Source organism: Fukomys damarensis, unplaced genomic scaffold (genome assembly GCF_012274545.1).
Source record: "Fukomys damarensis isolate Sample0158 unplaced genomic scaffold, DMR_v1.0_HiC HiC_scaffold_27, whole genome shotgun sequence".
In the NCBI taxonomy this organism is placed as follows: domain Eukaryota; kingdom Metazoa; phylum Chordata; class Mammalia; order Rodentia; family Bathyergidae; genus Fukomys; species Fukomys damarensis.
Window position 1 is genome coordinate 7,563,357 of NW_022900939.1, and position 18,189 is coordinate 7,581,545.

The 18,189-nt window shown below is 57.6% G+C and overlaps 1 protein-coding gene across 3 annotated transcripts in view; it reads right to left on the bottom strand.

Moving 5' to 3' along the window:
• Positions 1–18,189, bottom strand: part of Cd82 (CD82 molecule) — a 31,439-nt gene that overhangs the window by 12,522 nt on the left and 728 nt on the right. For 2 of the 3 annotated variants that reach the window (XM_019205798.2, XM_010612509.3), the window contains exon 2: positions 1,287–1,355. The exons of the other annotated variant lie outside the window; for it this stretch is intronic. The gene's annotated coding sequence lies outside the window, so the exon portion shown is untranslated. The remainder of the gene's footprint in view (positions 1–1,286; positions 1,356–18,189) is intronic. 3 annotated transcript variants of the gene reach the window in all.

The window sequence follows — 18,189 nt, forward strand, 5'->3', positions numbered from 1 at the left end:
GGGGCTCCATGAGCCCGGCCGGGTCGGTGTGTGTCGTCAGCGCCAGCCGGCCCAGTCCCCGCACAAGTGAGGCGGAGTTGTCTCCCTGCAGAACGTCCCCCGGGGCCCTCGCCAGTGTGCGCCTGCTGTGTACGGTGGGGAGGGGCCTTCCTGCCGGGCCGTGGGCGCCCTGAGCACAGCAGGCATGGTGCCCACTGCCAGGCCGCGATAGCTGAAACTGCCCGATGTACCGCCGATGTCAAATCAGCTGGAAAGCGAAACTGTTCTGCTAATACCTTTCCAACTCCTGCTCTTTGCTGATTCCTCAGCCCAGACATTACCTCCTCTGGGAGACCCCCGCCTCCAGGACACACGCTGCTGAGGGCTTTATTCCAGTGGCACTGGCTCTGGGAGCGGCCCCCACAGCAGGCTCCAGTGAGGGACTGCCCGGGGTTCAAATGCGGGCCTGTCACCTCCTAGCTGTGTGATCTCGGGCGCGTGACAGAACCCCTCTGAGCCCCACTCTACCGCTCTGTGAAATGAGGAAGGTAAAAGCTATTTCTCAGATGTTTCCGGACACTAAATGACAAAACATGGGCAAAATGCCTGGCATATGGTCAGCTGTCAGCCAAAGACAGTTACTGTAACTCATCCGCTCCACAGTAATGTCTACTTGTCCTCGCCCCATGCACTGTGATGCCTGGAGTAGGAAGATGACATATTCCTCATGAGGACAAAGTAGGTGCTCAAAAAATGCTGCTGAATGAAAAGATGAACAGGTAGATAAGTGGTGGAACGGATGAATGGATGGTGCGGTGTGAGAGGATGGACGGACGGATGGGTCGATGGCAGGATGGACGGGTGGGTGGATGAATGGGTAGGTAGACGGTGGGTGGGCAGGCAGGTAAATGGATAGAGGGGTAGATGGATGGGTGTGTGGAGCGGGAAGGAGGGCAGGAGGGGCTGCCGCTGGGACAACAGGACTTGAAGTGCTCAGCCACCTGAAGGGAGTCAGAGGACCACTATTTTGAGTCAGCTGAAACCATGCTCAGGCCTGTTCTGTCCTCACCCAAGGGTGCTCTGAGTGCAGGAGCTGCTGCCTGGCCTCCCCACCTCTGAGGCCCTCAGGTGCAGGAGGTAGGGTTGGAAAGGCTGGCGGCTCACTTTGCCCTCACCTGGGTGGGAGGCCCAGAGATGGGGAGCCCATGGGGTGCGGGGACTGTGGTGCTTCTGGGCCCGACCTCCACGCTGAGGAACAGCCCGTGTGACCTCGCCCAGGTGCCTGCCCTCCATCTCTGCCTCCTCACCTGTCCCGTGATGGGCAGCTCAGTGTTTTCTGGAGCGGCTCCTCAGAAGGCAGGTCCAGGAGAGTGGTACTGTCGGGGACAGAAGGCTGCGCTGTCACTGGGCGGGAGCAGCTGGTCTCCTCCCTGAGTCACCTGCATTAGGCTTCCGGTCCATGAGACGCTCAGCACGGACACATGGATAGTCCATCTCCTTCCCGCACTTAATCGCTCCCAATACCGCGGGGCCACACTGCAGGAGACGCTGGGCTTTCAAAGGTCCCTGGGGGCGGCACTCCCTGCTTTAAGTGCTGCAGAGTCCTGGGAAGGGTGCTCAGAGTGCTCAGCCAACACCTCAGAGCCCAGCATCTCCTTCTGGACCCGCAGTGCCCCACCTGCACTACAGCCCGGACCAGAGCCGCATCCTTGAGTCACAGGTTTCAGCGCTGACCTCCCAGTGGCAACAAGGACTCCAGAAACACAACATCTTGCTCCTCTCTGGCCTGCACCTCTCTACTGGTGATGTAGTCAAAGCTATAAAATCCAGCCTTAAAAGCTGGGCGCGGTGATGCAAGCCTATAATCCCAGCATTCTGGAGGCTGAGTCAGGAGGATCACTGCAAAGTTAAAGCCAGCCTGGGCTACATAGTGAGTTTAAGACCAGCCTGAGCTACAGATCAAGATCCAGTCTGGAAAAAAAAAAAAAAAAAAAACAAAGCCCAGACTCTATGTAGCTGATGAGCTCTTTGTGGTTTGCCCTGTCCCTTCTCCCTCTTGTCACCCTTGCCCCTTATACATGATCCTCTCTATTGTTCCAGGACCCTTGGCCTCTGCCCACCTCAGGTCCTTTGCACTTGCTGTTTCCCTGCCAGAACCAGTCCTCCGAGGGCTCCCCTGTAGGCCTGGGCCTTCCTGTTTCCTGATCTACACTCAGGCCTCACTTCCAGCTGCTTGGAGGAACCAGCCCATGCCAGCCCCGGGCCCAGTCACTAGCAGAGGTCACTCGGCCTCTGTGTTCATGGGCGTCCCCACCCCCTGCTAGGCCCAGGCTCTCTGGGAGGAGGGGACGCACCTATAAGCACTCGGTGTGCAGGGGTGGAATAAGGAGAGGAAAGGGGGTCTGGAGAGGCTGGGAGGCGTTGGGAGGAGCAGAATCAACTCTGATCACCCAGGGAAGAAGACTCTGGTCCTCAGGAAGACAGCACTGGCTGGGGCAGGGTGGGCGGCTTCCCCCAGGCTGGACCTGAATTTCCTGTGGCTCACAAACCCTGAGCCTGCACCTGCACCTGCAGCAGGCAAGTGCCATCCAGACAAAGCCCTGCTGGGGGCTGGGGGTGTCTCCCCTCCCACTCACCCTCAGGCAGGGCCCCTATCCTGGATTCGCTGGGGGATCCAAGAGGTTCCCAAGCCCCGATAGACTCCTTGGTGTCTGAGAGTGTAAGTGCCACCCTCGGGGAGCCCGCCCGGCCCTTGGCCCCTGTGTGGGGTGCAGGCAGACCTGGTTTCCTGGTGTGCAGCACCCGGCAAGGGAGCGGCTGGCTGGAAAATAGTGTCACCTGAAGCTCCACGCCTCCGACCCACCCTTGACTCCCCGTGGACTCACTCCCCGGGTCGTTTACCAGCGCGGTATCACTATGCCTGAGACATGCAGGATCACTGCACTTTCTAAGGGGCCCAGAGACAACGGAGACCAAAGGTCACACAGCTAGCTGGGCCAGCTGGGCCAGGAAATTGGGGTGCACAGCTGTGTATCCCATCTGCTCCCTCATCCCTCCTCACTGGGGCTCCCACGTGGAGAGGCAGAAGGAGTCCTAGGTGCAGAGTCACAGCACCCAGGGACACCACCCCTGGTTCTGCGATGCTGGACGAAGGTCCTCAGGAAAACCTGCAGAAGGACTTCCTGGTCAGTGACCTGCCCTGCCCCACACGTAGGACAGTCACTTGCCACCAGGTCAGCACACAGTGGGCTCAATCCACTGTGCCCTGGCCCAGTCCTCCCCGTGTGGCCACGCCCCTGTGTTTCAGCTCTCCCAGCTATAGTGAGGCTGGGTTGATGATGCACGCCTAAAATCCCAGTCATCAGGAGGCCGAGGCAGGAGGATTGCCATGAGTTCTAGGCCAGCCTGGACTTCACAATGAGACCCTCAAAAACAAACAGACAAAACGAAATTTAAAAACTCAGCTATGAAATGAACAGGGAAAACAGACAAAACAAAATTTAAAAACTCAGCTATGAAATGAACGTGACCATGGGTTACATGGGGCCCAAAGGAGTCAGTGTATGTTAAGTGACCTGCACTCAGTAAGCAACATATAAATGAGAGCAAAGAGGGTTGGGTGATGACCCAGAAGTTGTTGATTTCCTTCCGGAGCCACGGTGGGGCTTCCTACAGCCCCAGGTGTGTTCCCAGCCTGGGGGCTCCAAGCCAGGGATGCCTCTGCCACTCCTGGGAGAGGGGACAGGGAGGCAACCTCTGTCCTCTGCATGGCCAGGGCCTCTGTCCCCAGCTCGGGGTTGGGCCACAGGGACCGGCCAGCTAGGCCTGAATGCCTGGCAGGGATCTGTGTCCGGACAGAAAGTGGAAGGTGACAGGCGGATCTGCCCAGGCCGTGCACCTGTAAGCGGACGGTGACCACCACCTCTCCGGACTTTGCCCTGACCCTGGTGGGAAGGGCTGGCCAGGCCCGTGTTTGTTTTCACATCTGACAGGTGGAGCATTTCCTGAAACCCCAGCCCAGTCCAGGCGGCTTTCTGACCTCCCACTATCTTACTTTTCAATCTCTGGTCTCACATTCTCTTGTTGTTAAAATCAAAAGAAAATAAAAACCACCGCTGTTACTCTGGGCCACAGCAGAAACGTGAGGCCGCCAGGCCAGGCAGGATTGGGGTCTCAGGTTTCCCAGAAGACCTAGTTTAATCCCAGCTCCTGGGTGATCTCGGCCAAGGCAGCCTCTCAGCCTCTCTGAGCTCCCAAATGCCCTGACTGCGGAGATGCCAGGGGACCCCAGCTTACAAGGGCTGCAGGGTGGGGATGAGGTGTGGGGGAACGCTGCGGGGCACAGATGAGCACAGCCTCCACCACCCCACCACATGGCGGAAGAGACACATCCAGTCGCAGGAGTTTCAAAGGCCTTTAAATTCTCCATCACCAGCTGCCTCCCACACCTCTGCCTGCTGCTGGACCCTCCTGTCCAGCCCCGGCTCCTGGAAGCCTGACTCCCACTTCCTGTCTGGAAGGAAAGTCAGTTCCACCCATCCTGGCCAGGATGTTCCTTCTCTGGGGCTATAAGCCCAGCAGATGTGGTGTTTTTCCAGATGTAGACATGGAGCTGCCATCTTCCGGGGAGTGCGTGTGTTCCCGCGTGTTGGGGAGCATGGGGGATCGGTTACAGCAATTGGTGTTTCCCAATCAGTTTCACATCACGACACATGAAAATGCAGGGTAGAAGTTTTTCATTCCTTTTCTTTTCTTTTGGTACTGGGGATCGAACCCGGGACCTTGAGCTTGCAAGGAAGGCAGAGGAATCACTAAGCTAAATCCCTGGCCCAGGGTAAAAGTTTTAATGTTAAAAAAAACAACAACTTATTGTTGAATGTGGTGATGCACACCTGTGATGGAAGCACTTGGGAGGCCGAGGCAGGAGGATCCTCTCAAGTTCGAGGTCACCCTGGGCTATGTAGTGAGTTTAATGCTGGCTTGAAAACACAGTGAGAACTTGTCTCAACAAAACAAAACAAAACAAAACTTTTTGACAGTGAAAGACACATTGCTAAGAACAACGGGATAGGTGTGCTCCAAGCGGGGGTAAGTATGTTGAGGGGGATCAGTGGCAATGTGTCTTTTACTGCCATACTTTTTTTTATTTAACCAATATTTTGCAATCATCCCTTGTTGATCAAATGTTTGCAGAAATTTCTGTCAAATAAAAACATCACAGTGTGTCCTCGTCCACCTAGTTCACCGGATCTGGCACTGTGTGACTTCTGGCTCTTCCCCAAAGTCAAAATGACCATGAAAGGTCAGCGTTTTGAACGGACTCAGGACATCAAGGCAGCCAAGACAGCGCAACTGAAGACACTCACGAAAGAGAATTTGCAGAGCTGCTTCAGACCATGGTGAGAACAGCGCGATCAGTGTGTTCAGATGGGGGGCCCTGAAAAGGGTTCACGGCAATGAGTCTTACAGAGAGACGTTGTTAAAGTGTAGACATTCGCTGTATTTTGGGATCGCACCCCCTCTGTACTTGTTCAGCACGCTGGGACAGATGCATAGGACAGGGCTTGGCCGCGTTTCTGGCCCAGAGCTCTGGCCCCAGGGCTGTAGAGATAACCTGCATACCTGTAACTCACTTGTTTTGTTTTGTTTGGTTTGGTTTTTTGAGACAGGGTCTCACTGTGTAGTTGAGACTGACCTGGAACTCACTATGTCACCCAGGCTGGTCTCAAACTCACACCGATCCTCCTGCCTCAGCCTCCTGAGTGCTGGGATTACAGGTGTGTGCCACGACGCCTGGCACATATATCTGTAACTCACTTGAACACGTGAATGGGAGGCAGTAAATCAGAGGGACATTTAGGGACTGCAGGAGAGACTGTGTGTGTGCGGGGGTGGGGGGTGGATTCCAGAGGCTGTAATGACAGGACCAAGATTCCTGGGGGACTCTCGGCAGTCAGCTGCCTTTGGGGGCACTGTTCCCAGCCCCAGGTCTGGAGCCAAAATAATAAACTGGAACATAGTGTGGGCTCCGAATGGACAGAGACCTAAATTCCAATCTCATTTCTCAGTGCTGTGTGATCTTTGTCAAACTGCTTCCCACTCTGCCCCAGGGTCCTCTCTGGTAAAGTGGGCTATCAGGGCTTGTCTAAGATGAGGCCAGAGTCAGCTCGTGGAGACCCAGGATTCGGGCAAGAGAGGGGCCGAGGCAACTCAGCCACAGCAGCAAGGAGTCCCCTCCAACCGGCAGGAGGGTGTGCAGAAAGGGACAGATGCACAGTTGCTACAGAAGGCCCCCGAAAGGCCACTCTCGTGGGGCAGATGGAAAACAGGATCAAAAGGAAGGGTGGAGAAAGAACTGCTGTGTGCCTGCTTCCTAATGGATCGCACCCCATGCCAAGCCCAAGCAGGGCCCGGCCTCAGAGGGTGGGGCACCCGCCCTGCTCATGCAGCAGTGACCTGCTCAGCTCAGTGCGCGGCACCCTCTGACTCTGGGGTCCATGGCCCTGCCCACTTCACGACAGTTGGGGGAGCAGGTATTCAGAGGGGAATGCTGGGATCCCAAGCCTGTGGAATTCACGTGGTCAGGGGTGGGCCATCGCAGCCATAGGGTCAGCAGACACACAGCACGTCAGCGCCCTGCCCTGTTGGCCGTGCTGGAGCAGGACTGTGAGGCTGAGGCAGGAGGATTGCTACAAAGTGAGTCCAGCTGTGACCAAGGTGTGCACAGAGGGGCCAGGCCTCCATAGGACCTCAAAGAAGACAGCATGCCCTCCCTGCAGTGAAGGGATCTGGGGCTCAGCTGCCTCTGGTGCTGTTCCCATCCTGAACCACAGCCATTACAGCTCATGAAGCCCCTGGAAGACACAGGAAATGGGTGGATGGAGCCAGCCCTCAGGGTCTGGAGCAGATACAGCAGCACAGTATGGCAGTCGCTACCCACCAGAGGCCGTGCTGAGCACCTCCAGGCTCAGTTTGTCCTTCGATGGCTTAAGAGATGAGTTCTGCTTTGAGTCACATTTTACGGCCGAAGAAACGGAGACCCAGGCTGGTAAAGGCACTTGTCCAAGGCCACACAGCACAGCGCCAGGAGTGGAGGACAGCATGCCAGGAGCCCTGTGCTTGACCGCACCACACCAAACACTCGGAAACTCGGGCATCACACGGCCTACTGAGGGCTTCCACAACTCAGGCTGCGGGCTCCACCAACAGATGACACCCCGTGGCCCCTTCTGGAGCCTGGCCAGATGGGACAGGGATGGTGGCTGGGTGCGGCCCCAGTAGGGTGATTAGAGAGGAGGGGACTCTAATCAGGGAGCCCACATGGCAGTGGGTATGTGCCAGCCTCCGCACGCCCACCATGGGCACCGAGCTCAGGAAGTCCGAGCTGTGGCAGCTGAAATACCACTTCCTCCAGGCTGTGCCCTGCCTGGGGGAACACAGGCCCTCAGGGAGTGCGGCCCAGCACCCACATAACCGGGGGCCTCAGATGGACGTGGGTTCTGCCAGGCTCTGTGATCTCTTCTGTTACTAAACTGGCCAAGTCTCGCACCTCCTGCCTCCCAGCACCAGGTCTCAGTACTTCCGACTTAAGGGTGTTTGATGGGAGAAGTGACCAAGGGCCAGAGACACAGACCAAGGCCCCTCACACAGTCTGAGGATCCGCGCTGCTGGGAACCTTCCTCAGGGGACACCAGCTCGGGCCCTGGGGCCAGGCTGGGAGGAGAGGGGCTGTGGCCTCTCCGCCTGCGACGCCTGCAGTGAAGGGATCTGGGGCTTAGCTGCCCCTGGTGTTGTTCCCATCCTGAACCACAGCCATTACAGCTCATGAAGCCCCTGTCCTCTGTGCCAGTCCTGTGTCCTCCTTCCGCCTAATCTGGGGCCAGCTCCCCAGCACGCAGAAAGCCATGGATGTGAGGTGCCCACCCCACCCAGACTCCAGCCTCGCCAGCCACAGCAACATGCAGAGAGAGAGGGCTGCCTGGAAGGCAGACCTGCCAGGGATGGGCTCCTGCCTGCTGTGGCCATCCGCTCCCTCTCACACAGCGATAAAGGGAACTGCACTGAGCCGATGGTATCCACCATGATAAGGTTCTGGGCTGGAGCGGGTGTGGAGAGAGCCGGGCAGGCAGGAAAGGTGCTAGGAGCCACCAGCAGGGTCTGGGCTCCCAAACCTGGGACACGGTGGCCCCGGGTGTCAGAGACTCAGGCGGGACTTCTGGCCCAGGGCATAGGTGTGAAAGATCCCACAGGACACAGAGCTGGCCTGAGCAGAGGACACATGTGGCAGCCCGCCCTGGGCTCAGGCCAGTTTCAAGTCACCCAACCGGCTGAGCCTGTTCTCGGGACAGACCCGGGCCCCAGGCTCCACAGGAAGCCAGGGCTGGAGCCGCGCCTGTGGGAGTGAGGAAAGCTGGGAGTCTGGGCACCAACTCTAGGAGGAACCAGGGGCTGAGGGGGGGGGGCTGGGGCTAGACCCTGCCCTACAACCAGCAGGGACCCCAAAGCCGGGCCCTAGGCCAGTGCTGGACACAGTGACATTCTGCCATCTTTCCTCCCCAGGGGCTCTGGAGTAGGATCCTAGCCCAGCCTTTCCCGGGGTGCTGGGTACCTGGCACTCAGGACCCAGCAGCTCGACCAAGAGCCTGCGTCTCTGAGGCTGAGGACAGAGGAGGTCTGCGTCCCTCCCCCAGCTGGATGAGGCTGCCTGGGCCAGGTCCTGCTCTAATGCCTGAAGCTGGAATCTGTAGTTCACCCTCGCAGCCCTGGCTTGGTAATGGTGCCCTCCTCGTGGGTCCTGGGGTGCTGGGTGGCCTGCGGGTTAAGACCTGAGAAAATGCCTGCCGCCCACGGCTACCAATCAGAAGGCCTTACAGGAACACCCAGGAGGGGCGCCACCTGCCCAGGGCCCTCAGTGGCGGCTGCAGAGCAAGGCATGCAGGGCCAGGCCATCCCAAGACGAGGCCAGGGCCCTGGCACTGCAGGACCCTGAGGCCCAAGAGGCCCGGGCTGCGGAGGGAGAGAGGGGAGCCAAGCCGCCTTCCCACACCCCAGCTCCCTGGGTCCAGGACCTGCTGCCCACCCCTGGCCCTGCCAGCTCCAGCGTTTGCCACTGAGAGCCCTGCTCTGCCCCTGTCAATGTGAGCTTGGGGAAGTCGGTTCCACTCCCAGACCCTGCTTCCCCATCTGGGAGGCACGGACAGAGCAGCTGCACACAGAGGCCGAGGAGGCCGACCTGACATCCTGGCTGCCTTCCGAGGGTCCGGGGCAGGACCAGCACATGCTGCCGCCCACCGATCACTCTCCCCTCTCATTGCTGTGCCTGCCAGGCAGAGCCTGGTCCTGGCAGGAGAAAGTTTCCAGCTTTCCAGAAACCTGCCTAGAACAATAACTGGGAACATAAACCGGCTGGAGAGCGCGGAGCCTGGAGCAGGATCGCGTTACTGGAGCGGTCAGGGGGAGCTGAGCAGGATGGCGCGGGGCCCTGCCTGTGAGGTGGAGCGCGCACATCCCTCAGAACCCTGGAGTCCACTCTGCAAGACAGGGCTGGCGACAGCCAGCTTGCTCTCCTCACATCTACTTCCCACACAAGCCAAGTGGTACAAGGCTGTATTCCCATCCCTCTGGAGGCTGAAGCAGGAGGATCACTGAGTTCAAGACCAGCCTGGGTGGGCTACGTGCCAAGACCCTGTCTCAAAAAGAGACATCCACGATGTTCCAGGCCTACCCTGCAGGAGGGGAGGGAGGTGGGGTGCGGGGTGGAGAAGGTGAGTCTAGGCCTCACAGGATGAGCCTTTTTTGAGCAGGGCGGCGGCAGCAGGAACCGAAATTTACCATGAGTCCCAGTCCTGCCCTTTCCTGCACCTCCAGTGGTTCTTAAAGTGTCGTCCCACGGCATCTCCTGGGATCTCCGGTTAGAAGGCAACTTCTCCGTCATGCCCCACACCAGGGTAACCAGGAGCTCCCGGCAGGGGAGGCTTGCACAACCCTCCCGGTGACTCGTGGGTCACCAGGACTGCACCAGCCTAGGGCCCACTCTGGGGATCGGCTTCCTCCCAGTCTCATCCCCATTCCCGGATTCGAGGAGGGCTCCTGGGGAAGGAGGCGTGGTGGGGACAGGCCATTAAATAGTAAAGAGGGCCCACGGTTAGTTAATGATGCCACAGGCTCCCGGCGGGTCAGGGGTCAGCCTCTAATTGCAGAGAAAAGGCTCATACCGGTGGTGCCCGGGCTGTCTGCCTGTCTGTCCCTCGTCTGTCTGTGCCTCTTCCGCAAACACACCCTCAGAGCCCGCCCCTGCTCCCCTGTGAGTTCACCAGCTAACACAAGGGGCTGGAGGGAAATCCGGGGGTGTGTTCTGGTGGAGAGCAGATCCCTTCAAAGCAAAGAACCCCTGGCTGCGGGGCCGGGGCTGGGAAATCCCCAAGCAGCTGGGGAGGGCTGAGCGCAAAATCCACAGGCGCCGAGGTGTCGCTGTGGCGGCGTGGACACCAAGGGTTCAAGTGGCCCACGTGGGTGACGGCGGGCGAGCACCTAACCAGGTCACCGTGGGTGCGACACAGGGGGCTCGGAAAGATGGCTGGAAGGAGACTGAATCACATGGAAAAACCTCCCCACACAGGCGAGGCCAGGGGGGCAGGGCAGGAAGCGGTTCTTACGGTTTGAGCCCAATCTGGGCTGTAGGCACATTTTTACTTTATTTTTTCTAAGCCAAAACACCAAACTGATCACAGTGGTTATCTCTGAGTGGTTATTTCCTCCTGCCTGTTTGTTCTTCAGCCTACGAATTTTTCCACGAAAACCTTCACTGATTAGAAAGTGGTGGGTGGGGTTGCGGCCACTGAGTTCGGATGGAAATGGAGTTTCTTTTAAAAAAGCTGCAACATTTCTTTCCTATGGCAGAGCCTGCGGTCCCCTACTCCAAGATCGTGCATGGTTGTAATAAGCAAGAGCTAGATCGAGAAGTGGGTGGATTCGCTCAAGTCCTGTAGCAGAGTGTCAGGCTGTCCGGAGAGGAAAGGTGGTCAGCTCTCCAAGCTTTTGAAGTATCCAAGCAGAGTCCGGGTGTTGTTCATGGGGTCAGACTGGTCAGGTGGGTTAACTGAGTGAATTACAGATCTGTACACAACATCAAGATCCCGAGGTTCTAGACACAACCCCCGACATTGCCCTCAGCTCTACACCCAAAGCACCCAGTTTCTGCTGGGCTCAGTCAGATCAGGGACCCCTGTTCTGCGCCCCTAGAGCTCCCGGCAGCCCTGGGAAGCTCCTTTCCTCCAGACCCGGGAGGCAGAGTCCCTGTTATTTCTCCCTGGGCCGCCAGCCTCACCAAAGGCAAGCTGTCAGGGCTCTGGTTCATTCGCACCCAAAGGTCCACAGACCCTGCAGGCAGGCCCAGCCCATGCCCAGGGAGGCCACGGCAGTGCGGAACCCTGGTAACCCCACTTGCAAGTTAGCCAAAGTGTGACAACCACAGCGCCCTGCGCCGCTGTCTCCGGACAGCACACGGGCCTGCACTCGAGGTCTGGGCAGAGAGAAAGGGAGCAGAGGGGCTCTGCACACGCACAAACACCGGAGTAGGGGAGGAGACCGCTTCCCTGCCCAGCTACTGGTCGTGACCCGAGGCCCCCCACGCCCACTCACGCCTGCACAACTTCCAGAGAAAGCAGCCCTCCCCCACGGAGTTTCTATTTCCTCTCTAAAGGATGACAAGTTATAGGTCCCATTGCAACAGCATTCTCATAAACCACCTCCTAAAACAGTGAGTGGGAGACGATTTTCCAACCATAGTATATTATTACTGTTATTATCAGGCACAACAAATTAACATTTACCCGGCGTCTCCTGTGTACCAGGTATCACTGAAAGTGCCTTGTGTGCGTAGGAACACATATTCCTTTCTCTGAGTGTTTCTCTGCTGAGGTAGGGACCTTTACCCCGGAACACCTTCAGCCTTGCTCCGCCCCTTCTTTACTCCTGATGGGAGCCGCACTGGGCGTGCTCCACTGTGCCCCACCTCCTGCTTCTCCGGATCTCTGTGGTGACATTTCCACGTGAGCTCCACAAAATGCCATTTCACCATCACGAAGGTATTATCATTGCTGTTATGGCCCCCAGTTCACAGATGGGAACACGGAGGCTCAGAGAGGCGATCTTGCAGCTGATTTCAGCAGCTACTGGAGAGCTTTCTAAACTCCTCCCGGCCCCCCGTGCAGAGCTGGATTACGTTTCCATCATATCTGACCTGTGCCTCTTGTGAGGCCTGGCAAACGGATACGCGCTTCACACCAACAGGCCACCCCTCCTTCGAACTTACAGGATTTATTAACAACAAAAGCCTCAGTACGATCCCAAGTTCCCATAATATGTTTTCGCTTACACTGTATGTAATAAGGATTTTAAACATAGCTTTGTGATTTGTGTGGCTTCTTTTGTTTTTCCCCTGAGCATAAAATGAATCCGGGCTTGCTGCAGAAGTTTCGGAAAATGGGGAAAAGAGGTCCTATAATCTAATCTGTTCTTATATATATTTATATGTGTTCACCTACCTTTTGGCCTCAGAGGTGTTGGCGCAGCCCTGCAATGGCTCCCCAGTTGAGGCTGGGAACTGCCCACCTCCCGTCTTCCTCCCAGGCTGCCCCGTTTGGGAGAAGCTGGGCCCCCGGGGTCCCATCCCCAACAAGCCTGCAGCCGCTTGCTATGACACCATGCGTATCTCACCTACCAAAGCCAAGCACAGCAACCGCAGGGGAGGAGTTGTACTTTTTCAGCCGCCAAAGGGATGTAACTTGCCCAAGGTCACTCAGTAGAGGATGAACAGAGACCCAAACCCAGTTCCATGATGCCCAGATTCACTGATTGCCAGGCTCTCCCATCTCTAAAGACTCACAAGGCTTCCAGTTAATGACAGTGGCCTAACAGTTTGTAATAGCTAAATCTTGGAAGGAGCCCAAATGCCATCAACAACAAGTGGATAAAGAAGATTTTTTTAATACAACGGAGTACGACTCTGCCATAAAGAAGGATGAGCTTCAGACAGTTATAGCTAAATGGATGGACCTTGAGACCATGCTCTTAAGTGAAATAAATCAGACAAGCGTGTTTAAATACCACATTGTTTCTCTGATGTGAGAAACTAAAAGTGTAAATAAGGACCAAAATGTATAATAGATACTGGGAAATGGGAAGGAAATGTTCAAATGAGAAGGGGAACAAGGGAGGGGGGAGGGGGAAACAAAAGAAGGGACAGGAAAAAAAGAGAAAATGGGAAGAAAAAATGGAAACAAAGCTTTTGTAAATAAGGAGGGGAAGAGGGGTCAAAGCGGGGAGGAGGATGGGAAAAAAAGAACTGGTACAGGTACAAATTCTCTATGATGATGCATGTTATCATTACATGTATCTAAAATATGCCAATAAATGTTTTGCCTCAAAAACAAAAAACAAAAAACAACCGCCCAAAGCGCAGCGCGCACACAGCCCTCACTGGGCAGGCAGTCCCAGGTGCGTCTCAGGTGCGTCCAGAACGGCTCTCACATGAGCATCCTGTCTCTGGGTGCCCACAGGGGACAAACCTCCATGGATTCTCAATCCCTTATAAAAGGACACGGCATTTGCACATAACCTACACACCTCCTCCTCCTCCGCTATCCTCGAGCCCATCCCTAGATTACTTCTAATACCTTAGAATACAATGCAAATGCTGTGCAAAAAGCTCCGCAAATTGTCATTATACCACATTTTTAGGGAATAATGACAACTTTAAGTCTGTCCACCTTTAGGAAAGAAGCAATTTTTTTTCTCAAATATTTGGATCTGTGGTTTGTTGAATCTGCAGATGCAAAACCCATGGACAACTAGAAGCAGCTGTAGCACTAGGTGCTGAAGCAGACGGAGTTAGAGGCCGGCCTGCCTGGGTCACAGTGCTGAGCAGTACCGGCAGGGAACGACCTGGTGCCCACTGCATGCATCTCCATACCTGCCCAGAGCCTGGGCCATGCCAAGCCAGCACCCTCAACACAGCAGGAGCCAGGGTGGGCTCCACAAGGGGCAGAAGCCTCCACGGCAGGGCGGGAAGTCAGGGAGAGGAGTGCCGCCCAGAGGGAGTCTGGTGTGGGCATCTTGGGGGCACCTTCCTGCCTCCAGCTGGAGCCCCTGCTGGGTGACAGCATGGTCCACAGATAATGGGAAAGCATGTTTTCTGGCTGAGACAGGGGTCACTAAAGGCCACAGTGTCCACATGGGCCAGGGTGGAGGAAGTTGGCTGTTCCCCACTTTGCAGGGGAAAGGCCAGCAAGTAGGAGACCCAGAAGTGCCCGCTACCACAGGAGAGGCCAGGCCTGTTCCCGCCTTCTCGAGCCAGCCTCCAGGAGTTGGGTCCACAGGCCCTGCTTCCTGGCTTTATCCTTGCAAAGGTGTCACCAAGTATACTGCACTGAGCTCCATCCTGGTGAGATACCCGGAGGACAATCACTTATTCATTCAACTACCAGTTCCCAAGTGTCAGCTGTGCTAGGAGTCCAGGAATCCAGGAATCCAGAAACCCAGGGAAGTCCCTGCCCAGGAGCGTGCCCAGAAGCATTCTGTCAGCCACAGAACAGCAGCATCAGGGGAAGGTGATGTTGAAACCCAGTTCTCATGACTCGGCTTAGAGTCATAGTGACGCAAGCCGACCACCCAGGAAGAGCAGCAGCCTCAAGCGGCCGGAAATGACCAGGGTCCTGGGCACGCACACGTGTACACTGGAGGGGCACAGAGGCCCCAACACTGAAGACCTGACCTGTAGTCTCGTCCCGCAAAGTAACAGCAGCTCTCCTTTCTGAGCATTTCCTGTGAGCCAGGAACAAGACTGCAAAGTCTCACATGTACCTTTTTTTTTTAATTGCACCCTCGGGACAATCCGTGAGATCATGACCATTTTCATCCTCAACTAAGAGATTTGGAAACTGAGGCTCAGAAAGGGACACAAGCTGGGCATAGCGGTGCACATCTGTAATCCCAGCACTCAGGAGGCTGAGGCAGGAGGATTGCTGTGAGTTCAAAGCCAGCCTAACCTACATAGCGAGACATTGTCCTCAAACAAGCAAGCAAGCAAACAAAAATAGAAAAGGTCACAGAACTCAGACCAGGCAGAGCCAAGATTCTAGCTCCCAAGTGCGGAATGGCGCCGGCACACTAGCTGGTCCCCCAAGAAAGGATGGGGTGCCTCAGGAGGGGCATGGCAGGATGAGCACTTCCTATCTGTGGAGACTGGTGTGTGAGTGTGCACACACCCAGGCTGGCGGCCTCACGCATGCTCTATCTCACAGAGGACAGATCCTGGTCCACGTAAAGAATGGGCCATTGGCAGGGCAGGGCCGGGCAGCCCAGTGAGGAGAAAGGGCCCTTCTGCGTCACACAGTGTCCAAACAGCAGAGCTGGAACCGGCTCGGAGAGCCAGAACACAGGCCTCTGTGGCCCTCAGCTGCTTCTCTGTGAATCAGCTGCCCACAGGAAGCCACGGGGGTGGGGAAACCCCGAGGGGAGTCAGGAGCAATCCGCTCGCTCGGGGATACCAGCTGGGCCCTCAGTGCAGGCGCTGGCTTCACGGACAGCATCGGGAAGGGAAGTACTGCACCCCTCAGCACGGCCCCTGTTCACCTCTGGGCTTCCCTCCAGCCCTCAGACCCTGGCCCGCAGGAGGGGAAGCGGGTGGGCAGGCCTGTTCCTGCTGAGATCAAACAGCCTCCCTCCTCGCCCGCCTCTGGAGCCAGCTCAGGGCTGTCTGCTGTTCCCAGGCTTTCCCAGGGGTGAAGGAAGTCTGAGCACCCGCTGGCCCCAGGGCTCCAAACCAGGATCCCCCACGGGTCTTGGGCCTGCTGGGCTGTGCCCCAGGAGGGGTCTCCAGTCTCTGGGAGTCAGGGGCTGGTCCCCGCGGTGGAGGGGGACAACCAGTAGCAGCCTCCTCCTCTGAGGTCTGAGCCCCGCCGAGAGAGAGCAGAACGCCAGAGGAGCCCGAGGGAAGCAGGCCCCACTCGGTGAGACTCGTGTGCCAGGCCGGGTGCCCACCAATGCCAGGGCCGGCCCTGCTCGGCCAGGACGCTCCTGCCCTTGACGCTTCCTCTTCACCTAGCTGTGCAGACCCCTGCTGCCCGCTGCCCGTCACCACAGCCCTCGGCTCTCTAGTGACCACTGCTGGACTCCCACCTCACCCCACGCGGCACAGAACCCCACTCTGCCGTGCCACTCCCCAGCTCCAACGCCTTCCGTGGCTCCCTTTTCTGCAACTCAAATGCAAACTTCTCGCTTTGGCGTTCGAGGTCCTGCCCGAGCTGCTCCCACCCACCGTTCTCACTCTGCCAGTCCGCAGTCCCGGCCTCCACTCCACTGGTCGCCCAGCAGTTTCCTGAAGCCCTGGGACAGGAAGCTCCTTCCCTCTGCCCCAGCGTCCTCCTGTGCTAGAGGCGCAGTCTGCCCTCGGGCTGCCCAAATTCTCCAGGCCTTAGGCCCTCCAGCCTCCCATCTCCTACCTCCTAAGAGTCCTGGCGCCTGGTCAGATTGGTTCTGAGGGTGCAGCCTCGCTGTCTCCATCACAGGGGCCGGGTGCGGGGCTCCCATTAGCTGCTACTAGGCCCGGTTCGCAACGAACCCCACCCACTGCCCCACCTGCTGGGCTCCCTCCCTCCCACGACACCAAGCTCCATCTAATGCCCCTGAAGGCCTCAGATGGGGACCCGGCACCCCACCTTAACCCGAGCCCGACCCGGACTAGGGAGCCCAGGCAGAGTCCACTCAGGTCTCAGCCCTCACCCTGCCCTGCTTTCTCAAGTGTCTGACTGCCGCCCCCCGCCCCACACCCATGTGCACCTGTCTGTGTCATGTGGCTCAGCCTTCAGTGAGGTTGTCCCACGGTCCTTCCTGGCTGGCTCCAGGGTGCGGCGGGACACACTCCCTGACCACGCAGGTGACAAACAACACCTCAGTGTCCCTTGTGCCCAACCCTGCTCAGATGGACAGCAGGTGCTCACGCTGCCCCTCACCTCCACCCCCAGCCAAGCACGCAGTAGAGTCGCTGGAGTCTGGCCCTGGGCAGCACGGACCCTTGAGAGGCCCAGAGCCCTGCACGTGAGAGAGCTTCCCAGCATGGACACGCGGGGACAGGGAAGCCCTCGCTGTGAGCAGCTCAGGACGAGGACAGAGGCGTCTAGCTGGCTCACTCCCCACCCCGTGCCCCCACTCTGTCTCCGACAAGCAGGTGCTCAGTAAATGGGTTTTGGTTTATTCTGTTGAAAACCCACCAACTTCAAACAACATTACACAACACTCAGCCGGTCTGGTTCAGGTGACCGTCTCCCCACACCCCAAACGAACGCAGTGATGTTGGTTGGTGGCAGGTGCCAACCCCTGGTCCTCACCAGCTTCCAGGCCTCCACACAACCCTCCTTCGCCAGCAGGAGCTCACACACACACACACACACATACACACACGTGTCCACACCACAACAGCTGGAAAGAGAGGCCTCCCAGGGTGGGCACAGGCACTTGCCAGGCACTGTGCACGCTTTATTCTATTGACAGTTGCTATGATGTCAGGTTTGACGTCACTCACAGACCAGGAAACTGAGGTTAGAGGGGGGGGTGGGACCCAAGTCAGTTTGGGCCCAAAACCCAAGCCCTGACCACAGACCTAGTCTCCCAGCAGCCATGGTTGGGGACAAGGCAGCTACCACCAATGGGGACAGAGTCTTTGGCCTCCAGAGAGAGCCCTGGGGCTGTCGCAGGAGGCCCAGGGCCTGGACTTGACTCAGGGCCCAAGTTCGGTGGGAGTTTCCCTTTTCCTCCCTGTTGCCCTACCAGAACTGCTCCTTCCTGTCCCCCCAGCCCGCCCCCCAGCAGCTAACTGGAAAAGCCCCACTGAATTTCCACTGGAAGTCCCAGGCCCCCTGGGGAGCTGTCAGGACCTGGAGGAGAACAGCACGAAAGCTCCCTGCCTTGGGATCCTCTCCCCAGGGCTCTCCTCCCCTGGAGGGGCCAGTGTGATCGCTGAAGGAGGAGGGGGCTTCACTGAGCCCCCTTCTGCTTGGAGAGGAAGGCCCCGGGGCAGCGGGCTCAGCTGCGACCCTCTGGGCCTCCAGTGCGCACCTCTGCGCTCCCCTGAGCTCACCTAGCCCCACTTCCTCCTCCAGGAGCCCGGGAGGCCCAGGGCCTGGAGCGGGCCGGGCCCGGAGCCATGCAGCT